Raw genomic sequence first — 24,198 nt, forward strand, 5'->3', positions numbered from 1 at the left:
CCCTGAGAGGTGGGGGTACTCGGAACCGGGCCTCCTGGTGTACGGTGGATGCAGTCGTGGCCTAGGCCCGGCCCGTGCCCAGGGTCATCACAGTAAAAATAAGGGCCAGGAGGGACGGTGGTAATTGAGTGGATGTAATGACTACGCCACCTGTGGTGCCTGGTGATCCTCCACCAGCGCTGCGGCAGTCCTCTGAGGCGGGATGTCGTGGCAGCAGAAGATGGTACTACTCCCCACAGACGGAGCAGGGCCTCAGGGCAGAGAAGACGGATCAGGGGGGTCGTAGTGGGTGGTGCGGTGTGGTGTCGCGCTGAAATGAGGAGCCGGAGGCCACCAGGAAGGGGTTCAGCACACTCCGGGTAGTTTGGGTGCATCAATCAGGACCCCCTGCACCAGAGTGTTCCTAGACTTTCCACTAGGTCCTCTCCTGTCCGTATGTGGTGCGTGTTACAAGGCTGGGTCTCCCTCTGGCTATACACAGAACAAGGGTACAGGTGGCGACTCCGCTCCGTCCGTTACCCGGTGGGATCCTCTAAGCCTCCGGGCTTTTCTGACTAGGACATGAAGTAGCACAGCCAGATATCGGGGGCCCGTACCCCTTTTGCAGCAGGAGTCCCTCTGACTAGGCCAGAATAGTGAGGACAGGTGGCGTATGCCGCTCCGTCTGCATCCCCCTGGGATCCTTTTGCCTGTGGAGCTTGTCTCCTCTGCTCCCCTCCAGGCCTTCTTAGGTAGGCACCTTGACCGGGTAGAGATAGCCGTTAACTCTAGCCCGCTCCTCGCCTCAAGGCCAGAGAACGAGGACCGTGTATCTTCAATCAGCTGCAGGTTCCACCGGAAAGCCACGTTCAGTGATGAAGACCACAATCAAAGGACCTTGAACCTAAGATGGCCGTTGATTAAATATGATTGAATGAGTGTAACCTAAAGTGCGTCCTCCACCCTCACCCACTACATGGTTCCCCCTATCTTTTGGTTCCCCCCATCTCCTCTATCCCGGCTGGGGCAGCACTATGGTGCCTTAAAGCCCCCCTCAGGACAGGAGTGGTGTAGTGTTGAATGGATGGCTGAGTCCTGAGAGGTGCTCCATCCTTACCTCGGAGAGGAGATACCACACCTCGGTCTGAGGTGCAGTACCCCTGTAGCGACTGAACCCTCAGGGGCGCCACACATGCTCCTCAATTCTTCTTCATGGGAGTCTCCTTGAGGACCACACCCACTTGACATAAATGACTACATTTATACACAGGGAAGAGAGGGCCATATCTCAGGAACGGAAAGGCGCAGGAATAAAAGAGAAACATCATTGGATTCAGGAGAACAGCGGCATTTACATGAGGGGAAAAGAATTACATATTTATGGCACGTGATAGGTCCACTTTAAAGGAGTTTCCCAAAATATGAATGGCCTTTTTTTTTAGGAAAGACCTTCAATATCTGATTGGTGAGGCAGCAAACTGACCAGCTGAATGGAAAGTCATGGTATGGAGCTACAGTACAAGGCTCAGCCTAAGGTCAGCTAAGACACCATGGCTCGTGTACGACTACTTTCGGTTGATCCGCTATAGCTACAACCCTGACGATTCTGTAGAGGGTTTACGCTATATCAGTTTTATCGACAAATAATTACAAAATCATTGAATTTGTTTCTTCTACATCTTCATTTATAAGTCTATTCAACATCATATATCTGTGGCTGATGCCCTTATCAGATTGTAATTCATAACCCAATGTGGGTCATGATGGCGGACCGCCCCTGTTTGTATACTGAAAAGAAGATTGATAGGGTTATGTCTTGTTTTCATTCCATTGTAATTCCTGCTATACACTCATGTAAAGGATTCATTCATTCGGCGACATTTGGGTGCTTTGAATGTCAATAACAGGACATGTGCTCATCATGGGTGCATTTGTCACAGTATATGTGGCCACCATTGGTCACATATAGACAGTGTAATCTCACGGATTCAGTTTATATTTCAGATTTCTTTTGTATCATGACTTTGTCTTTCTTTTTCATGATAGTCCATTTCAGCTGCAGAATATATTTGTATGCTTATGCAGTGAAGGAAATAAATATTTGATCCCTTGCTGTTTTTGTAAGTTTGCCCACTGCCAAAGACATGAACAGTCTATAATTTTAAGGGTAGGTTAATTTTAACATTGAGAGATAGAATATCCAAAAAAATCAACAAAATCATATTGTATAAATTAGATAAATTCATTTGCATTTTGCAGTGGGAAAAAAGTATTTGATCCCCTACAAACCATTATGAGTTCTGGCTCCTAAAGACCAGTAAGATGCTCCTAATCAACTCATTACCTGCATTAAAGACAGCTGTCTTACATAGTCACCTGTATAAAAGACTCCTGTCCACAGACTCAATTAATCAGTCAGACTCTAACCTCTACAACATGGGCAAGACCAAAGAGCTTTCTAAGGATGTCAGGGACAAGATCATAGACCTGGACAAAGCTTCAATGGGCTACAAAACCATAAGTAAGACGCTGGGTGAGAAGGAGACAACTGTTGGTGCAATAGTAAGAAAATGGAAGAAATACAAAATGACTATCGATCGACATCAATCTGTGGCAACTTGCAAAATCTCACCTCATGAGGTATCCTTAATTATGAGGAAGGTGAGAGATCAGCTTAAAACTACACGGGGGGGAACTTGTTAATGATCTCAAGGCAGCTGGGACCACAGTCACCAAGAAAACCAGTGGTAACACATTACTCCTTAAAGGTTTAAAATCCTGCAGTGCTCGCAAGGTCCCCCTGCTCAAGAAGGCACATGTGCAGGCCCCTCTGAAGTTTTTCAATGAACACATGGATGATTCTGTGAGTTATTGGGAGAAGGTGCTGTGGTCAGATGAGACAAAAATTGAGCTCTTTGGCATTAACTCAACTCGCCGTGTTTGGAGGAAGAGAAATGCTGCCTATGACCCAAAGAACACCACCCACACTGTCAAGCATGGAGGTGGAAACATTATGTTTTGGGGGTGTTTCTCTGCTAAGGGCATAGGACTACTTCACCGCAACAATGGGAGAATGGATGGAGCCATGTACCATAAAATCCTGAGTGACAACCTCCTTCCCTCCTTCAGGACATTAAAAATGGGTAGTGGCTGGGTCTTCCAGCAAGACAATGACCGAAAACATACAGCCAAGGCTACAAAGGAGTGGCTCAAAAAGAAGCACAGTAAGGTCATGGAGTGGCCTAGCCAGTCTCGAGACCTTAATCCCATAGAAAACTTATGGAGGGAGTTGAAGCTCCGAGTTGCCAAGCGACAGCCTCAAAATCTGAATGATTTAGAGATGATCTGCAAAGAGGAGTGGACCAAAACTCCTCCTGACATGTGCGCAACCCTCATCATCAACTACAAAAGCGTCTGACTGCTGTGCTTGCCAACAAGGGTTTTGCCACCAAGTATTAAGTGTTGTTTGCCAGAGGAATCAAATACTTATTTCTCACTGCAAAATGCAAATAAATTTATCTAATTTATACAATGTGATTTTCTTGATTTTTTTGGGGATATTCTATCTCTCAATGTTAAAATTAACCTACCCTTAAAATTATAGACTGTTCATGGCTTTGGCAGTGGGCAAACTTACAAAAACAGCAAAGGATCAAATAATTATTTCCTTCACTGTATAATGAATTTAGGTTAATGGCAAATATTTCCCAGCACCATTATGAGTTGATTACGATCACAAAAAGTTTCCGTCGGCTGCATATAAACATGAATTTGGCACTGTCTGATGGCATTATTTGGGCTTTATGTGCTCTCTTGCATCTCTGCTCCAGTCACTGAGATGGCGCTAGCAGAGATGCTGGGCGTCGTTTGCGCTGTTTAATCGGCTGCCAGGCCAAGTTGAGGGGCAGGTGTTCTGGCTAATATATGCAAGTTGCCTTTTCAGAGAGGACGAGGACTACCTATTGGAAGTAGCAATCCTAAAAGTTAATATCAACCCTTTAACGAGCCTTGCCACATGACTTGGGATAAAAGCCAAGCCAGGATCTCAGTTTACAGACATTTGTTTCAGGGTGTTGCCCCTCCTGAGTGGAAAGCATGGGATCTTATTTGGCTGTATGAGAGGCTTCTGAATGGGATCTAAGGGGTAACGTTTCTCCTTGTGGAAAATGACATGCCTTGCATGCTAGTGTAATGAGGCTTAGATCCCATTCAGAGGCCTCTTCTTAAAGATAAATCAGATATCATAGTTTGCACTCAGGAGGGGCAACACCCCAAAACACTGTGCATTCAAATTGAGATTTTGGTTTGGCTTTTATTCTAAGTCATGTGGCACGGCTCGTTAAAGGGTCGATAGTGACTTGCAGGATCTTTGTTTCCAATAGATGGCGCTAGAGTTTACACCCTCTTCTTCTTTGAAGAGGCAACGTACATATTTAACTGGTGAATATCCGACATCCGTCTGACTGGCTAAACAGGGGACTAAATCAGAGGTCCTGTTTAGTTGTCCTTACTATCTGTATATGATTTCTGTTTGCTGTGTAGTGCCTGTGTGGGTGGGGTGATTGGAACAGGCAGGTGTCGGCTGTGTTATTCAGCCAGCACCTGCTTCCAGCAGTTATGACCGGAGCTAGCTCAGATCCCTGCTTTTTATCCCTTTAAAGTCCACTGTCAATCACTAACAGCGGCAATTAAGTTGTGACATCTCTGTGGCAAGTCCATTTGGGAGTTCATTGGCCTCCTTGTGATGTGGGTTACTCATGGGCTTGCTGTGAAACCCAGCCTGTGGGCTGCTACTACTGTAGTTAATACAATACCGAACTATATAGTACAAGATCAAATCAGGTTCAAGTCCCCTATAGGGACTAAAAAATAATGTAGTGTTAAAAAAAAGTTAAAAAAAAACCCCAAAGTTTTAAATCACGCCTTTTTTCCCCAGCTAAAAATTAAGAAAAAAAAGTAAAAAAAAGCAGAATTTTTACTACCTTGTCTATAAAAGTCCGATCTATGAATACATTAAATTATTTTACCCAATCAGTGAACACTGCAAAAAAAAGAAAAATCAAAACACCAAAATTGCCATTTTTTTTCCCGCCTTCCCAAAAAATGCAATAAAAAGCAATCAGAACATTGTATGTACTTCAAAATAGTATAATTAAAGCTAAAGCACCGCACAGAACAAAAACAAGATCTCACACAACTCCTTAGGCAGAAACATAAAAAAGTTATGGCTCTTGAAAGAAGAAGAGGAAGAAATTAAACACAAAAACTGGCTTTGCACTTGAGGGAGTTTAGGCGCTGTTTGGCACAGTTATTCACAGTTACTTTTAAGGCTCGTGTATTTTCGGTCTGAGTGCGATCCAACAAAACGTAGTTTTCATTTTTATGTATGAGACCCAAAATGTTGGCACTGTGGGTAAAGTTTTTGCAACTTCGTGACCTTCATGTCACATGTCCAGTGTACAGTAAATATCAGTATATAGATCCTGGCATCTCCGAGGTGCCAGAGAAGCATTAATCTTCCATCCAGCTACATTAGAAAGTCAAGGACAAGCCTATCCTACAGACCGTGTGTTGCCTTCTCTGCATCGAGGTGCTCTCAAATAATGAAAATCTGCTGAGTGGATTGGATAGAGGGATTGAACCAAATTGATCTTGCTTTGAAAGCTCATCAGGTTTCAAACAAATCCACTTGTTATAAAAGACAAGACTGATTTCTAAAATGCTTGAGCTGGAATCTGTCCAGTACTAAATGGTAGATGGCTGCAGCTTTTCAGAACCAAGGCCAGTATTAATTAGCAAGGCTGCATCGCTTGAATGATACATTAAGACAGTCAATCTTCACGGTTCTCGATACGACCGTCACTGAAATGTTTGTTCACATCTCAGCCAAAGTCAAGAACTTTACTGGAATTATGGCTCGATGGCGGTCACCTCCTAACGTGGAAAAGACAGTTTAGTCCGTGGCGTAACCAGAGTCGGATAGGCCCCGATGCAAGATTTGGACTGGGCTCCCCCATCCTAAAGAAATATATATATATACAGTACAGACCAAAAGTTTGGACACACCTTCTCATTTAAAGATTTTTCTGTATTTTCTTGACTATGAAAATTGTACATTCACACTAAAGGCATCAAAACTATGAATTAACACATGTGGAATTATATACTTAACAAAAAAGTGTGAAAGAACTGAAAATATGTCTTATATTCTAGGTTCTTCAAAGTAGCCACCTTTTACTTTGATGACTGCTTTGCACACTCTTGGCATTCTCTTGATGAGCTTCAAGAGGTAGTCACCGGAAATGGTTTTCACTTCACAGGTGTGCCCTGTCAGGTTTAATAAGTGGGATTTCTTGCCTTATAAATGGGGTTGGAACCATCAGTTGTGTTGTGCAGAAGTCAGGTGGATACACAGCTGATAGTCCTACTGAATAGACTGTTAGAATTTGTATTATGGCAAGAAAAAAGCAGCTAAGTAAAGAAAAACGAGTGGCCATCATTACTTTAAGAAATGAAGGTCAGTCAGTCCGAAAAATTGGGCAAACTTTGAAAGTGTCCCCAAGTGCAGTTGCAAAAACCATCAAGCGCTACAAAGAAACTGGCTCACATGAGGACCGCCCCAGGAAAGGAAGACCAAGAGTCACTTCGGCTTCTGAGGATAAGTTTATCCAAGTCACCAGCCTCAGAAATCGCAGGTTAACAGCAGCTCAGATTAGAGACCAGGTCAATGCCACACAGAGTTCTAGCAGCAGACACATCTCTTCAACAACTGTTAAGAGGAGACTTTGTGCAGCAGGCCTTCATGGTAAAATAGCTGCTAGGAAACCAATGCTAAGGACAGGCAACAAACAGAAGAGACTTGTTTGGGCTAAAGAACACAAGGAATGGACATTAGACCAGTGAAAATCTGTGCTTTGGTCTTATGAGTCCAAATTTGAGATCTTTGGTTCCAACCACCGTGTCTTTGTGCGACGCAGAAAAGGTGAACGGATGGACTCTACATGCCTGGTTCCCACCGTGAAGCATGGAGGAGGAGGTGTGATGGTGTGGGGGTGCTTTGCTGGTGACACTGTTGGGGATTTATTCAAAATTGAAGGCATACTGAACCAGCATGGCTACCACAGCATCTTGCAGCGGCATGCTATTCCATCCGGTTTTCGTTTAGTTGGACCATCATTTATTTTTCAACAGGACAATGAATCCAAACACACCTCCAGGCTGTGTAAGGGCTATTTGACCAAGGAGGAGAGTGATGGGGTGCTACGCCAGATGACCTGGCCTTCACAGTCACCAGACCTGAACCCAATCGAGATGGTTTGGGGTGAGCTGGACCGCAGAGTGAAGGCAAAAGGGCCAACAAGTGCTAAGCATCTCTGGGAACGCCTTCAAGATTGTTTGAAGACCATTTCCGGTGACTACCTCTTGAAGCTCATCAAGAGAATGCCAAGAGTGTGCAAAGCAGTCATCAAAGCAAAAGGTGGCTACTTTGAAGAACCTAGAATATAAGACATATTTTCAGTTGTTTCACACTTTTTTGTTAAGTATATAATTCCATGTGTTAATTCATAGTTTTGATGCCTTCAGTGTGAATGTACAATTTTCATAGTCATTAAAAAACATAAAAATCTTTAAATGAGAAGGTGTGTCCAAACTTTTGGTCTGTACTGTATATATATATATATATATATATATATATATATATGCGTCCTCCATCCTGGTATATATGTCCCTCATCCTGGTCCCATTCTGGTGTGTGTATATGACGCGCCCCCTGGGCCGTGTGTGTGTGGGGATACCCGGAACCGGACCCGTTGTGGATGCTGGGGGTTGTAGTCACCATGGCGGTGATCCGGTCTCGTGGCTCAGGGTGGTCAAACTGAATGGCGGGCTATATACCGAATGTCCGACTACGCCACCCGTGGATTGCGATCAGGGTGTACCGCCGCTGCAGGGCAGACCGCTGAGGCTGGTATTGGGAATGCAGCAGAGAATAGTATAACTCCCCACGGGAGGAGTATAGCCTCAGGGCAGTAAACAGGGATGTTGGTGGTGATGGTGCGCTGAAGCAGCAGTAACCACACGGAGTCTGTCATGCAAGTCAGGGTCTTTACTGTTGGTGGTATTAAGGGACCCGTCCGGAATACAGGTTAACAATGGAGGTCTGGTCAGTCTGAGAGCAACTGGGAAATCCTGCTGGTCAGGGGGAGTTTGTAGGCCTACCGTGCTGACTTCACTCTTTCTTGGCTATCCTGCTGTAGTGTAGTGGTAGCCCACGTCTCTGAGTGTACCGTGTTGTTCTCACCCGTATGACTGGCGACTCGGGCCTTCCGTACTTCTCACCCCTCCGGGGCAGTAGTGGTCCCTCTCGTGTGGCTGAGCCTCCGGGCTTCCTTGGGCCAGAGGACTTGAAGTCCCCTGCGTGGTGGTTTTCTGCTGCTGGGCTTATAACCCTCACAGCCTCGGACTCCAGTGTCCGGCTTTGTAGTCTCTAGTCAGGATGAACTCTTCTAGCTCCCCTCCTGGCCTCGTGTTCCTCCTCTGCCTACAGGGACTCAGCCTGCTGCTGACCTGTCCGTGTCTCTGGAACTTCACTATCTAACCCCGCCCCAGATCCAGTTTATAAAGGGCAGGTTTCTCCCCTCCCTGGACTGAGGCAGGAGGTGCTGCATGCTAATTGTCCCCAACCAGGGAACCTCCCACCTGCTCTCAGACATGACATTGCTGCCACTGTGGCAACCAGACCTGGGGTGCCACATATATATATATACACTGCTAAAAAAAATAAAGGGAACACTTAAACAACAGAATATAACTCCAAGTACATCAAACTTCTGTGAAATCAAACTGTCCACTTAGGAAGCAACACTGATTGACAATCAATTTCACATGCTGTTGTGCAAATGGAATAGACAATAGATGGAAATTATTGGCAATTATCAAGACACCCTCAATAAAGGAGTGGTTCTGCAGGTGGGGATCACAGACCACATCTCAGTACCAATGCTTTCTGGCTGATGTTTTGGTCACTTTTGAATGTTGGTTGTGCTTTTACACTCGTGGTAGTGACACGCCCCCTGGGGCCATGGGGTACTCGGTAGCCAGGCCCGTCGGTTCTATTTGGGTAGTCACGGTGGGGTGATCCAGTCCGTGGCCCAGGGCAGTCAATAATTAAAGAGGCAGAAGGTAAGAAAGTTTTGGGGATAAGGTTTCGTGACGCCACCCGTGGTATGCGGCTATAGGTGGCCCTCGCTGCTGTTCAGATCCACTGGGGCTGTTGGTGACGCAGCAGAGATGGTTCAGCTCTTCACGGGTAGAGCTAGGCACCAGGTCAGTTTAAGGAGATGATTTTTGATGTTGGTGTTGTAGTGCAAGGCAGGTGACGCAGCAATTAAGTCAAGGACACAGCGGGGTGCAGTCTTCAAGTGTTTACTCACTGTTTTTACGGTGTTCCAGATTACAACGGCTAGCCAGGTTATAACAGCCCACCGAGTCCTGTGTCCTCCGGGGAAGTGATCCAGCCAACTCTCAGATAACGTAGGTGCACTTGAATGGGACCCCCTTCTTGTGTACCTTCCCGGGTCGTCTCTCTGCGCTGGCTCTCGCCCTCCCGCCCTGCGTCTCACACACAGTGTCCCGAGCCAGTGGCCCTGGGCCTTGTCGGGCAACGTCCTCTTTGTCCCCTTGGTCCTATATAGCCACCTTTTCAGCGAATGTTTGTGTTTTTTGGCTACGGCACTTAAAGATACCGCAACCTCCAGTTTGCTAGCTGAGTCTTGCAGTCCTCCACTAGTCTGGGGCTGGTCCTCTACTGCAACCTGATCCCTTCATGGTCATCGTGAACTCTGGCGCACGGGTGGACTCCGCACTTCCCGTGCCCCTAGGATCCTTTCTCTCTCTCTGGAGCCTTTCTCACTGCTCCAGTCTTTTCTCTTCACTCTCCTACTGGGCCCCTCTGACTGGACCCTCACTCTGTCTGGACCTTACTCCTCAACAGTTCTCACTCACTCCGCCCTTGTAGATGTTTCTACCCTTCCTTTTATACTCTCTGTCATGTGACCCACATCACCAACTGTCACTTTACATGGTCCTCTCTACCTTCAGTACTTCCTTCAGTGCTCCCCTAAACTACTTCCTCCACCCACCTCCTCTACCTAGTTCCATCCTCCAGACAAGGACCGGGTCTGTGCTCTCCCTCAGGAGCAATCTTGCCCTTCCCTAATGGAGTGGGGTAGTGTTGGATGTGAGTGTGTGGGTCCCGGGTAGTGCTCCCTCCTTACCTGAGAGTGGGGTACCACACCTCTGGCTGAGATGCAGTACCTCTGTGGCAACTGGACCCGTAGGGGCGCCACAGTAGCATAAGATGGACTCTACAACACACAGAAGTTGCTTAGGTAGTGCAGCTCATCCAGGATGGAACATCAATGCGAGCTGTGGCAAGAAGGTTTGCTGTGTCTGTCAGCGTAGTGTCCAGAGGCTGGAGGCGCTACCAGGAGACAGGCCAGTACACCAGGAGATGTGGAGGGGGCCGTAGGAGGCCACAACCCAGCAGCAGGACCGCTACCTCCGCCTTTGTGCAAGGAGGAACAGGAGGAGCACTGCCAGAGCCCTGCAAAATGACCTCCAGCAGGCCACAAATGTGCATGTGTCTGCACAAACGGTTAGAAACCGACTCCATGAGGGTGGTATGAGGACCCGATGTCCACAGATGGGGGTTGTCCTCACAGCCTAACACCGTGGAGGACGCTTGGCATTTGCCACAGAACACCAGGATTGGCAAAGTCGCCACTGGCGCCCTGTGCTCTTCACAGATGAAGGCAGGTTCACACTGTGCACATGTGACAGACGTGACAGAGTCTGGAGACTCTGTGGAGAGCAATCTGCTGCCTGCAACATCCTTCAGCATGACCGTTTTGGCAGTGGGACAGTAATGGTGTGGTGTGGCATTTCTTTGGAGGGCTGCACAGCCCTCCATGTGCTCGCCAGAGGTAGCCTGACTGCCATTAGGTACTGAGATGAGATCTTCAGATCCCTTGTGAAACCATATGCTGGTGCGGTTGGCCCTGGTTTCTTCCTAATGCAGCACAATGCCAGACCTCATGTGGCTGGAGTGTGTCAGCAGTTCCTGCTAGATGAAAGCATTGAAGCTATGGACTGGCCTGCCCGTTCCCCAGACCTGAATCCGATTGAGCACATCTGGGACATCATGTCTCACTCCATCCACCAACAGGCTGATGATGTAAGTTGGCGGATGCTTTAGTCCAGGTCTGGGAGGAGATCCCACAGGAGACCATCCGCAACCTCATCAGGAGCATGCCCAGGCGTTGTAGGGAGGTCATACAGGCACGTGGAGGCCACACACAATACTGAGCCTCATTTTGACTTGTTTTAAGGACATTACATCAAAGTTGGATCAGCCTGTAGTGTGATTTTCCACTTTAATTTTGGGGGTGATTCCAAATCCAGGCCTCCATTGGTTAATAAATTTGATTTCCATTGATGATTTTTGTGTGATTTTGTTGTCAGCACATTCAACTTTGTACAGAACAAAGTATTCAATGAGAATATTTCATTCAGATCTAGGATGTGTTATTTGAGTGTTCCCTTTATTTTTCTGAGCAGTGTATATATTTATATATATACAGTACAGACCAAAATCTTGGACACACCTTCTCATTTAAAGATTTTTCTGTATTTTCATGACTATGAAAATTGTACATTCACACTGAAGGCATCAAAACTATGAATTAACACATGTGGAATTATATACTTAACAAAAAAGTGTGAAACAACTGAAAATATGTCTTATATTCTAGGTTCTTCAAAGTAGCCACCTTTTGCTTTGATGACTGCTTTGCACACTCTTGGCATTCTCTTGATGAGCTTCAAGAGGTAGTCACCGGAAATGGTCTTCCAACAATCTTGAAGGAGTTCCCAGAGATGCTTAGCACTTGTTGGCCCTTTTGCCTTCACTCTGCGGTCCAGCTCACCCCAAACCATCTCGATTGGGTTCAGGTCTGGTGACTGTGGAGGCCAGGTCATCTGGCGTAGCACCCCATCACTCTCCTTCTTGGTCAAATAGCCCTTACACAGCCTGGAGGTGTGTTTGGGGTCATTGTCCTGTTGAAAAATAAATGATGGTCCAACTAAACGAAAACCGGATTGAATAGCATGCCTCTGCGAGATGCTGTGGTAGCCATGCTGGTTCAGTATGCCTTCAGTTTTGAATAAATCCCCAACAGTGTCACCAGCAAAGCACCCCCACACCATCACACCTCCTCCTCCATGCTTCACGGTGGGAACCAGGCATGTAGAGTCCATCCGTTCACCTTTTCTGCGTCGCACAAAGACACGGTGGTTGGAACCAAAGATCTCAAATTTGGACTCATCAGACCAAAACACAGATTTCCACTGGTCTGATGTCCATTCCTTGTGTTCTTTAGCTCAAACAAGTCTCTTCTGCTTGTTGCCTGTCCTTAGCAGTGGTTTCCTAGCAGCTATTTTACCATGAAGGCCTGCTGCACAAAGTCTCCACTTAACAGCTGTTGTAGAGATGTGTCTGCTGCTATGGGTTTTTTTTTGCCTTCCCCTGGATCAACGCTGCGGAATAGCTGCAGTGCACAAGAAATAGGCTGAACTGGATGGACGCTTGTCTTTTTTCGGCCTTATAAACTATGTAACTATGTAACTAGAGCTCTGTGTGGCATTGACCTGGTCTCTAATCTGAGCTGCTGTTAACCTGCGATTTCTGAGGCTGGTGACTCGGATAAACTTATCCTCAGAAGCAGAGGTGACTCTTGGTCTTCCTTTCCTGGGGTGGTCCTCATGTGAGCCAGTTTCTTTGTAGCGCTTGATGTTTTTTGCAATTGCACTTGGGGACACATTCAAAGTTTGCCCAATTTTTCGGACTGACTGACCTTCATTTCTTAAAGTAATGATGGCCACTCGTTTTTCTTTACTTAGCTGCTTTTTCTTGCCATAATACAAATTCTAACAGTCTATTCAGTAGGACTATCAGCTGTGTATCCACCCGACTTCTGCACAACACAACTGATGGTCCCAACCCCATTTATAAGGCAAGAAATTCCACTTATTAAACCTGAAAGGGCACACCTGTGAAGTGAAAACCATTTCCGGTGACTACCTCTTGAAGCTCATCAAGACAATGCCAAGAGTGTGCAAAGAAGTCATCAAAGCAAAAGGTGGCTACTTTGAAGAGCCTAGAATATAAGACATATTTTCAGTTGTTTCACACTTTTTTGTTAAGTATATAATTCCACATGTGTTAATTCATAGTTTTGATGCCTTCAGTCTGAATGTACAATTTTCATAGTCATGAAAATACAGAAAAATCCTTAAATGAGAAGGTGTGTCCAAACTTTTGCTCTGTACTGTATATATATATGACGCGCCCCTGGGCCTGCTGTGTCGCGCAGCGTCTCGCGCACGGGGGCTTACCCGGAACCGGATCAGATGAGCGTTGTAGTCTCCGAGTGGCGGGGACCCGGTCCGTGCCCAGGGAGTCAACTCAGTGTGTGGCAGTCTTGATAGATGTTATTTGAGTGTCGACTACGCCACCCGTTGATTTGCAGCTATGGAGCTGCCGCTGCAGGGCAGACCGCTGAGGCCGGTGTAGAATTGTGCAGCGTGATAGTATAACCCCCAACGGGAGGGGTATGGCCTCAGGGCAGCCGACGTGGAAGATGAGGGTAGCAGGAACCACTCAGAGACGGTGCGGTGTAATTCAGGGTCTTTACTGGTAACAACGATAGACCCTCCCGGAGTACTTGCTAGCGAACGGGGCCTGGTCAGTCCTTGAGCAGATGGGATCTCCCCTGGCCAGGCGGAGTTGTAGGCCTCCCAAACTGACTGTACTCTTCTGGCTACCTTGCTAGAAGCGGATATAAGTAGCCCACGTCCCTGAGTGTACCGTGTGGTGCTCACCCGTATGGCCGGTGACTCGGGGCCTTCTAATGGCTTCCGCTCCACGATGGCGGCGCTGGTCCCACGCGTGTGACTGTGCCTTCGGGTTTCTGGGCCTGAGGACCTGAAATCCCCTGCCGGTCGGCTTCTGCTGCTGGGTAAGAGTTAGTCCCCACAGCCTCGGACGCCGGGTCCGGTAAGAAAGCTTCTCAGTCAGGGCGAGCTCTGCAGCTGCCAGCCCCTGACTTGTAGTAGTATTGCTCCCACTGAGCTTCTGCTGTTTCTTCCTGTGACTGTTTCTTGTCTCCACTCTCCTTGACCAACTAACCCTGCTTCAGCCCCGGGTTTATATAGGGGAAGGTCTTCCCCTCCCAAGACTGGGCAGTAGGTGTGGCATGCACAGGATCCCTGACCAAGAGACCTCCCACCTGCTCTCAGACATAACATTGCTTGTTACTGTGGAAACCAGACCCCTGGGGTGCCACATATATATATATATATATATATATATATATATATATATATATATATATATATATATATATTAGAATATCATCAAAAAGTTAATTTATTTCAGTTCTTCAATACAAAAAGTAAATCTCATATATTATATAGAGTCATTACAAACAGAGTGATCTATTTCAAGTGTTTATTTCTGTTAATGTTGATGATTATGGCTTACAGCCAATGAAAACACAAAAGTCATTATCTCAGTAAATTAGAATACTTTATAACAACAGCTTGAAAAATGTTTTTAAAATCCGAAATGTTGTCCTACTGAAATGTATGTTCAGTAAATGCACTCAATACTTGGTCGGGGCTCCTTTTGCATCAATTACTGCATCAATGCGGCATGGCATGGAGGCGATCAGCCTGTGGCACTGCTGAGGTGTTATGGAAGCCCAGGTTGCTTTGATAGCAGCCTTCAGCTCGTCTGCATTGTTGGGTCTGGTGTCTCTCATCTTCCTCTTGAAAATACCCCATAGATTCTCTATGGGGTTAAGGTCAGGTGAATTTGCTGCCAATCAAGCACAGTGATACTGTTGTTTGTAAACCAGGTATTGGTACTTTTGGCAGTGTGGACAGGGGCCAAGTCCTGCTGGGGAATGACATTTCCATCTCCAAAAAGCTTGTCGGCAGAGGGAAGCATGAAGTGTTCTAAAATGTCCTGGTAGACGGCTGCGCTGACTTTGGTCTTGATAAAACACAGTGGACCTACACCAGCAGATGACATGGCTCCCCAAACCATCACTGATTGTGGAAACTTCACACTAGACCTCAAGCAGCTTGGATTGTGGCCTCTCCACTCTTTCTCCAGACTCTGGGACCTTGATTTCCAAATGAAATGCAAAATTTACTTTAATCTGAAAACAACATGACTCGCCCCCTGGGCCGTGGGGCACTCGAGACCGGACTTCAGGGCAATGCTGGGAGTAGTAGTGGCGACCCGGTCCCGTGGCTCAGGGTGGTCAGACCAGTGGCAGTCTATGATGTGTTTTAGGTAATGTCCGACTACGCCACCCGTGGATTGCGGTCAGGGAGGACCGCCGCTGCAAGGCAGACCGCTGAGGCTGGTGTTGGGGATGCAGCAGGGAATAGTACAACTCCCCACGGGAGGAGTGTAGCCTCAGGGCAGTGTAACAGGATGTTGGGGGTGATGGTGCAGGCGCAGCAGTAACCACACAGAGTCCAATAATGCAGTCCAGGGTCTTTTAATGCAGATCTTATCACAGACCCACCAGGAGTACAGGGTAGGAATGGACCTGGGTGTCTGAGGGCATTCGGGCGAGCTCCGCTGGTCAGGGTGAGTGGGTAGGCCTACCGTTCTCTCTCTGCCCTTGCTGACTATCTCCCCCTTTAGTGGTATGATAGCCCACATCCCTGAGCTTGCCGTGTACTACGCCTGTATGGCTTGCGACTCGGGCCTTAGGTACCTGTAGCTTCTCCTTGCTGTACCGGTCCCTCTGTGTGGCGGAGCCTCTAGGCTTCTTAGGCCAAGGGACCTAAAATCCCTCGCAGGTAGATGATCTGCTGCAGGACTTGTAATCCTGACAGCCTCGGACCCCAGTGTCCGGTATGTAGTTTCTCTCTGCCAGGACCGGCTCTTGTCGCCTCTGTCCCTGGCTTTCTGTTCCTCCTTTGCCTCCTGGACTCCTCAGCTGCGGCTGACCTGTCCCTCTCTTCTGGGAACCCTTCTGGATACTTCAGAAGTGGGTCCTGGTCTCTCTAACCCTGCCCTCAGTACCAGTTTTTATAGGGGCAGCCTGCTCCCCCTACTGGCCTGGGACAGGAGGTGCGGCATGCAAATGGTCCATGACCAGAGAACCTCCCTCCTGCTCTCAGACACAGCCTTACAAGTTTGTGGCATCCAGGCCTGGGGTGACACATTCCCCCCTAGGAAAGAAGAGAACAACAAACAACACCACATACTGAGTTCTTTAGGTCACAGTATGATCTGTGACCGGGTGTCCATATCACCAACACAACGGGAGCCTTAACCAGGTGGGGGTCTGTCCTTGCCCCGAGTCCTTGACAGTCTTTATTCTTTCCTTTGGTTAGGCTCCGAACATATTTACAAGGAAGTCCCGGTTACTCAAAGTTCATAACCTTTTAGTCCATTTGTCACTATGAAAAACTGGAAAACAGTATTAATAACTAGGGTACAAACATAACACATTAAATATATACATTATACATTTAGATCTTCCAGCAAGCTGGCATTTGACCCCTAGTGCTTCTGGTTGACCTCCTTAACCCACTGTCTGGTGGTGGACCAACCTGGCTTTCTCCACTATCATTGAGGGTACAGCTACTAGCTGGGTGTACAGGCAGGGCAGGCAGCAGTCTGCGGGTCCTTTGGCTTACCGCAGGCATGGCAGGCTCACTGTCATCAGAGGGCTGACTCTCCTGGGCTGCTGGCGTGGGTTCTTCCGCCTCTGGGGCCGCTTGCTCTTCTTGTTCTTCCTGTCCTCCTGTAGGCTCCTGCTGGGTAGGCTGAAGGAAGTGTAGGACGGGTACCACTATTGCGCCATTTATCTGAGTCCAGGTCCGGGGGAACTCTCCGGGAACTGTGCTGATCATCTCTTCCTTGTCCTCTGCGGGTTCAAGGTTATCTTGATCTTCATTTGGACTCTGTAGTTGCTCGGGGCACCGTTTTAGGTGGTCTCTGGAGACGGTGCTAGTGGTTTGTCCTCCATCCTTGGTAATCACACATACCTTCAGGTTGTCGTGGTCGGACTGCAGTACTGTGTACGGGTCTCTCTCCCACTGGTCATCCAGCTTGTGAAGCCTTCTCTTCCGCTTCAGGACCTGCTCACCAGGTTCCAGGGGACCAGCAGGGGCGTGTTGGTTGAAGAGCCTCTCTTGCTTTTCTCTCGCTTGAGCCAGACTCCTCTCCACACTCTCCTGTACCTTCTTGTACTGTAGCCGCCGTTCTGTATCCCAGTTCGCGTCTGGGGAGGTGTCCTCCGGTGTCAGGACTCCCATCTCAAGGTCGACCGGCAGCTTACCTGGTCTTGCTCGCATCAGGTAAGCCGGGGTGCAATTTGTAGCATTCACCGGGATGTGGTTGTACAAGTCAATCAGATCTGGCAGCTTCTCCGGCCACAGGCTGTGTTCTCCCACTGGTCATCCAGCTTGTGAAGCCTTCTCTTCCGCTTCAGGACCTGCTCACCAGGTTCCAGGGGACCAGCAGGGGCGTGTTGGTTGAAGAGCCTCTCTTGCTTTTCTCTCGCTTGAGCCAGACTCCTCTCCACACTCTCCTGTACCTTCTTGTACTGTAGCCGCCGTTCCGTATCCCAGTCCGCGTCTGGGGAGGTGTCCTCCGGTGTCAGGACTCCCATCTCAAGGTCGACCGGCAGCTTACCTGGTCTTGCTCGCATCAGGTAAGCCGGGGTGCAATTTGTAGCATTCACCGGGATGTGGTTGTACAAGTCAATCAGATCTGGCAGCTTCTCCGGCCACAGGCTGTGTTCTTCCAGGGGTAACGTCTTGAGGAGATCGATGACGATATTGTTCATTTTCTCACACAGCCCGTTGGTTTGCGGGTGGTAAGGCGTTGTCCGAATCTTCCTACAGCCGTAGAGATTGCTGAACTCCTGGAATACTTCAGCCTCAAACGCTGGACCTTGATCTGTCAAGACCTGTTCCGGATACCCATGTGGACGGCAGAAGTGTTGCTGGAAGGCTCTGGCCACTGTCTGGGCTGTCAGGTCTTTAACAGGAACCACCACCAGGAACCGGGAGTAATGGTCCACAATTGTCAGGGCATAGACGTAGCCCGACCGGCTTGGAGCCAACTTCACATGGTCCAGAGCTACCAGCTCAAGAGGCTGCCTGGTGACGATGGGCCTCAAGGATGTCTGCTGGCTGGTACGGTCCTTCCTTCTGAGGTGACATGGGCCGCAGTCCCTGCTCCACTTCTCGATGGCCCTTCTCATGCCGACCCAGTAGAACCGCTCTCTCAGTAGGAACTCCAGTTTCTTCCACCCGAAGTGTCCTGCTCTGTCATGGTAGGCCTCCAGGACCATTGCGGCATCTCGCCTTGGGACCACTATCTGCCAGGTCAGCTCGTGCGTCCGGTGGTTGACAAGCCTTCTGCACAGCTTACCCTCGTAGAGGAACAGCCTGCTTTTCTCCTTCCATATCTGCTTGGCTTCCTCTGGAGCGTCCGGGCCAGGGCTAGCGTCTTCCTGGGTTAACATGTCTTTCACCAGGCGTATTGCAGGGTCGCTATCTTGCGTTTCAGCCCAGCCGTGGTGGGGTAAGGGATTGAACATGACGGTGGTTAAGTCCTTGTCTCTTACCCGGTGAGAATGTTGAGTGGCCCCATACTGGTGAAACGCAGGGAGCTCTATTTCCTCCAGCTCTTCCGAGTCGTCTTCTCCTTCAGGTAGGTGGGGCATTCTTGATAGGGCGTCTGCGTTGGCGTTAGTTCTGCCTGCCCGGTATTTGATTGTGAAGTCATAATTGGATAGCCGGGCCATCCACCGCTGTTCTAGGGCACCTAATCTTGCATTGTCCAGATGTGTCAACGGGTTGTTGTCCGTGTACACGGTGAACTTTGCGGAGACCAGGTAATGCTTAAACCGTTCTGTGACGGCCCACACCACTGCCAAGAATTCTAGCTTGAAGGAGCTGTAGTTCTCCGGGTTTCTTTCAGTGGGCCTCAGCTTCCGGCTGGCATACGCGATCACCCTTTCTCTGCCCTGTTGGTTCTGTAACAGTACGGCTCCCAGCCCCACATTACTGGCATCTGTGTGGGGGATAAAAGTCTGGCCATAATTGGGGTAGGCTAGTATCTCGTCACCCGTGAGGGCCATCTTCATCTGGCGGAAAGACCCCTCTTCCCGCTTGTCCCACTTGAAGGGTGGCTTGTGACTTTTGGATTTAGATTGCCCTATCAGGAGGTCCTGCATAGGGACTGCCATCTTAGTGAATCCGGGGATGAACCTTCGGTAGTAGCCTACCAACCTGAGGAATTGCCTCACTTCTTTGATGTTAGAGGGGCTTGGCCAGCTCTTGATTGCCCTGACCTTGTCAGGGTCGGGGGCTACTCCTTCCGCACTTACCACGTGTCCTAGGTATTGGACCTTCGGTTTTAACAGGTGGCACTTTGAAGGCTTCACTTTCAGGTCGTAGCCTGCCAGGGCTTCGAACACCTCGGCCAGGTGCTTTAGATGGTCCTCGTAAGTCTTCGAATAGACGATCACGTCGTCCAGGTAAAGGAGGACCGTCTCGAAGTTTCGTTGCCCTAGACAGCATTCCATCAGCCTCTGGAAGGTCCCTGGTGCGTTGCAGAGCCCGAAGGGCATACAGTTGAACTCGCTCAGTCCCATCAGGGTGGTGAAGGCGGTCTTCTCCTTGTCAGCCTCTGCCACAGGAACCTGCCAGTACCCGCTACTAAGGTCCAAAGTAGAGAAGAAATTAGCTGATTTTAGAGCTGCTAAAGACTCCTCTATCCTAGGTAGCAGATACACATCTTTATGGGTGATACGATTGATTTGTCTTTAGTCCACGCACATTCTCATGGTACCGTCTTTCTTTTTTACCAAAACTAAGGGAGCTGCCCAGGGGCTACAGCTATCTCTAATGACCCCAGCTTCTTTCATTTCTCTCAGCATACCCTTAGCGTTCTGATAATGTGCAGGGGGTACAGGCCTGTGTCTCTCTTTTATTGGTGGGTGGCTCCCCGTGGGGATATGGTGTTCTACCCCTTTTACTCGGCCGAAGTCTAGCGGGTGCTTACTAAAAATTCTCTCGTACTCCTGAACCACCCGGTAGACTCCTTGTTTTTGGTGCAGGGGAGTGGAGTCAGCACCCACATGGAGTTTCTGGCACCAGTCCTCCTTTTGTTTCTGGGAGCCATTACCCTCCGCCTGTGGAGATGGAGGCAACGGTTCCACGGCCCTGATAGCTTTGTGCTTAACAGCAAACAGTTTGGCAAGTGTGGCGTACCTGGGTAGGTGTACCTCCCTCTCCCCAATGTTGAGAATGCGAACGGGCACCCTCCCATGACGGACATCAACCATCCCCCGGGCTGTCAAATTGGTGGGCCTGCTGTCTGAGTACACGGGTTCTTGGTAGTCTCTGCCTCTCAACCCGATTGCAGTCCGACACCAGATCATCATTTCACTTTTGGGAGGCATGGAAATGGGGAATGGGTCACTCATTCTTACGCTACCGATCTCACCACCAGACAGTTCTACCTGCTGCCGTCTCATCAGGGCTCTTATCTCTTTCTGGAGGACCCTCTTTTGGCTGGAGCTCGCATTCATCGCCAACTGCTGTAAAATCACAATTACTTCTGAAAGACAGTTTTCAATTACATTAGTACCCACAGTTATTTTAGGGTGACTTTCACGACGGTCAATGTCCACAATGATCACTCCTTGTGCCGGCAGTTCCACCTTACCAATCTTGATGGTCATCTCTCTGAACCCCACCTGCGGCACGGGTTGGTCATTGCTGGCAATGATGCTTAAGTCATCGTCTGGGTAGCGAGTTATGTCAGCGTCACTCCAGTACCGCTTGAAAAGTACGTAGGGGATTGTAGTCACTTGAGACCCGGTGTCCAGCAGTGCACTCATGGGGATACCGTCCAGCACTACGGGTAAGACCGGGCGTCCTCCCACGTACTTATCACGCCAATTAGACGGGCCTGATGACCTTATGCCTGGGGGTTGGCCCTCTGCCCCAGGTCGGACCCATTTAAAGTACAGTACCTTGCTATGTGTCCTGGCTGACTGCAACGGCAGCAAATCGGCTGTCCATCCTCAGCGTAGCGGTCGGCGGGCCTCCCTCTGAACGGCGGGATCCTCCTCTGTCGACGCCACGGGACATCCTCTGGACTGGAAGCCAGCTCGATTGGTCTTGACGGTTCCACCTGCAACGACTGTACGGTCCTGGTTAATGCAGCCACACTCTTTGTTAGCTCCTGGACCTGATGGTGCAGGTCTGCAGGTTGAGATGGATTTAGGGCCTGTGCATCAGCCCCCACAAGGTCTGCGGGGTAGGGCGCTGCCCCCTGGTGGTAAGTGATGGCAGGACGCCGGGAAGCTACGGTGCCACCTGCTGCGGGTTCTCTGAGCACCCGGATGGCCCGATCCTTGAACTGCGCAAAAGTCAAATCGGGGTTCTGTAGGGCCATGAGGCGCAGCTGGATTCTGTGGGCGCTGGACAGTTCTATGAACTGGTCAGTCAGCAGCTTATCAGAGTCCTGCACGCTACCAGGGTCAGCTTGTTTAATAGCTCTCAGGGCTTCTTGCAGGTTCAAGGCATAGTCTCTGATACTATCCTGGGCCCGCTGCTTACAGCCATAGAACCGCATTTTTATTTCTGCTGAGGTACGGGTATCAAAGGTACTCCGCAGCCACGTCAGAATGTCCTTTACTGTCCTTTTCTCCTTATCTGACCATGATTTCACTTCCCGCTGGGCTGCACCGGTGAGCTGCCCCGTCAGAATGCTCACTTTCTGTTCTTCTGTCAGGGGATAAACTTTGAATAAACTGTGCAGTCTTTCTCTAAAGTCAGTTAAGGTATGGGGGTCCCCTGAGTATTGGGGTAGCCAGGCTGCTCCGGGGATGTAGGGCATAGAGAACGGCATCACCGCTGCTGCAGCCCCGCTGGTTGTAGAAGGTCCCTCCGTATCCGTCATCTTCCTCCCCCCTAGTTAACCGTGGCCTACCTTCCGACGATCCTCTTCTGTAGGCCGCGGCTCCGCTGGTGCTGCTCCGGACGAGGACCTTGCGTCACGTCCCGGTGACGTCAGCATCGCTCTCTCTCCCTTCCAGGACCTTGCGCAGCGTCGGTGCGTAGGGCGGGGCTTCAAGTCTCACGCGCTTTGGACGTCCACGCCCTTCTTCTTCCCGTGCGGCGTCCTGAAGATGGCGTCCGATGGCGGGAAAACGGCTGAAGATGGCGGGAAAACTGCTGAAGATGGCGGGAGACGGCTGAAAACGGCGGGAAACGGCTCCGGATGGCGGGAACCTCTTCTTCAGGTACGTGCACAGTCTTTTTCAGGCACGCAATACCCGTATGAGGCGGGTTGCTCTCAATCCTGCCGACTACGCCAAAGCTGACTCGCCCCCTGGGCCGTGGGGCACTCGGGACCGGACTTCAGGGCAATGCTGGGAGTAGTAGTGGCGAACCGGTCCCGTGGCTCAGGGTGGTCAGACCAGTGGCAGTCTATGATGTGTTTTAGGTAATGTCCAACTACGCCACCCGTGGATTGCGGTCAGGGTCTTTTACTGCAGATCTTATCACAGACCCACCAGGAGTACAGGGTAGGAATGGACCTGGGTGTCTGAGGGCATTCGGGTGAGCTCCGCTGGTCAGGGTGAGTGGGTAGGCCTACCGTTCTCTCTCTGCCCTTGCTGACTATCTCCCCCTTTAGTGGTATGATAGCCCACGTCCCTGAGCTTGCCGTGTACTACGCCTGTATAGCTTGCGACTTGGGCCTTAGGTACCTGTAGCTTCTCCTTGCTGTACCGGTCCCTCTGTGTGGCGGAGCCTCCAGGCTTCTTAGGCCAAGGGACCTAAAATCCCTCGCAGGTAGATGATCTGCTGCAGGACTTGCAATCCTGACAGCCTCGGACCCCAGTGTCCGGTATGTAGTTTCTCTCTGCCAGGACCGGCTCTCGTCGCCTCTGTCTCTGGCTTTCTGTTCCTCCTTTGCCTCCTGGACTCCTCAGCTGCGGCTGACCTGTCACTCTCTTCTGGGAACCCTTCTGGATACTTCAGAAGTGGGTCCTGGTCTCTCTAACCCTGCCCTCAGTACCAGTTTTTATAGGGGCAGCCTGCTCCCCCTACTGGCCTGGGACAGGAGGTGCGGCATGCAAATGGTCCATGACCAGAGAACCTCCCTCCTGCTCTCAGACACAGCCTTACAAGTTTGTGGCTTCCAGACCTGGGGTGACACACAACACCTTGGACCACTGAGAAAAAGTCCAGGTCTTTTTCTCCTTGGCCCAGGTAAGACGCTTCTGGCGTTGTCTATTGGTCATGAGTGTCTTGACACAAGGAATGCGACACTTGTAGCCCATGTCCTGGATACGTCTGTGTGTGGTGGCTCTTGAAGCAATGACTCCAGCAGCAGTCCATAGTCATCCATGTAGTATAATGCACAGCCCATAGTCCTCCATAAAGTATAATGCACAGCCCAGAGTCATCCATAAGGTATAATGCACAGCTCATAGCCATCCATAAAGTATAATGCAACCCCATAGTCATCCATAAAGTATACGGCACCCTCATAGCCACCTATAAAGTATAATGTATCCCATTATCATCCATAGTAGTATAATGCACCCTCATAGTCATCCTATAAAGTATAATGCACCCCCATAGTCATCCTATAAAGTATAATGCACCCCATAGTTATCCATAGTATTTTAATGCACCCCTATAGTCATCCATAGTAGTATATTGCAGCCCAGTCATCCTATAAAGTATAACGCATCCATCTAATCATCCATAGTAGTATAATGCACCCCATAGTCATCCTGTAAAGTATAATGCACCCCATAGTCATCCAATAAAGTATAATGCACCCCATAGTCATCCATAGTAGTATAATGCACCACCATAGTTATCCATTGTAGTATAATGCACCCCCATAATCATCCATAGTAGTATAGTGTACCCCCATTGTCATCCATAGTAGTATAATGTACCCCCATAGTCATCCTATAAAGCATAATGCACCTCATAGTCATCCTGTAAAGTATAATGCACCCCACAGTCATCCAATAAAGTATACTGCACCCCATAGTCATCCATAGTAGTATAATGCACCACCAT

General features: G+C 49.1%; 1 protein-coding gene across 1 annotated transcript in view; it reads left to right on the forward strand.

Annotated features, from left to right (window-relative positions):
* Positions 1-24,198, forward strand: part of KCNH1 (potassium voltage-gated channel subfamily H member 1) — a 517,594-nt gene that overhangs the window by 306,821 nt on the left and 186,575 nt on the right. The window lies entirely within an intron of this gene.

The sequence above is a fragment of the Phyllobates terribilis genome, unplaced genomic scaffold (assembly GCF_046119375.1).
Source record: "Phyllobates terribilis strain yellow unplaced genomic scaffold, ASM4611937v1 Scaffold_3__8_contigs__length_932513732, whole genome shotgun sequence".
Classification (NCBI taxonomy): Eukaryota; Metazoa; Chordata; class Amphibia; order Anura; family Dendrobatidae; genus Phyllobates; species Phyllobates terribilis.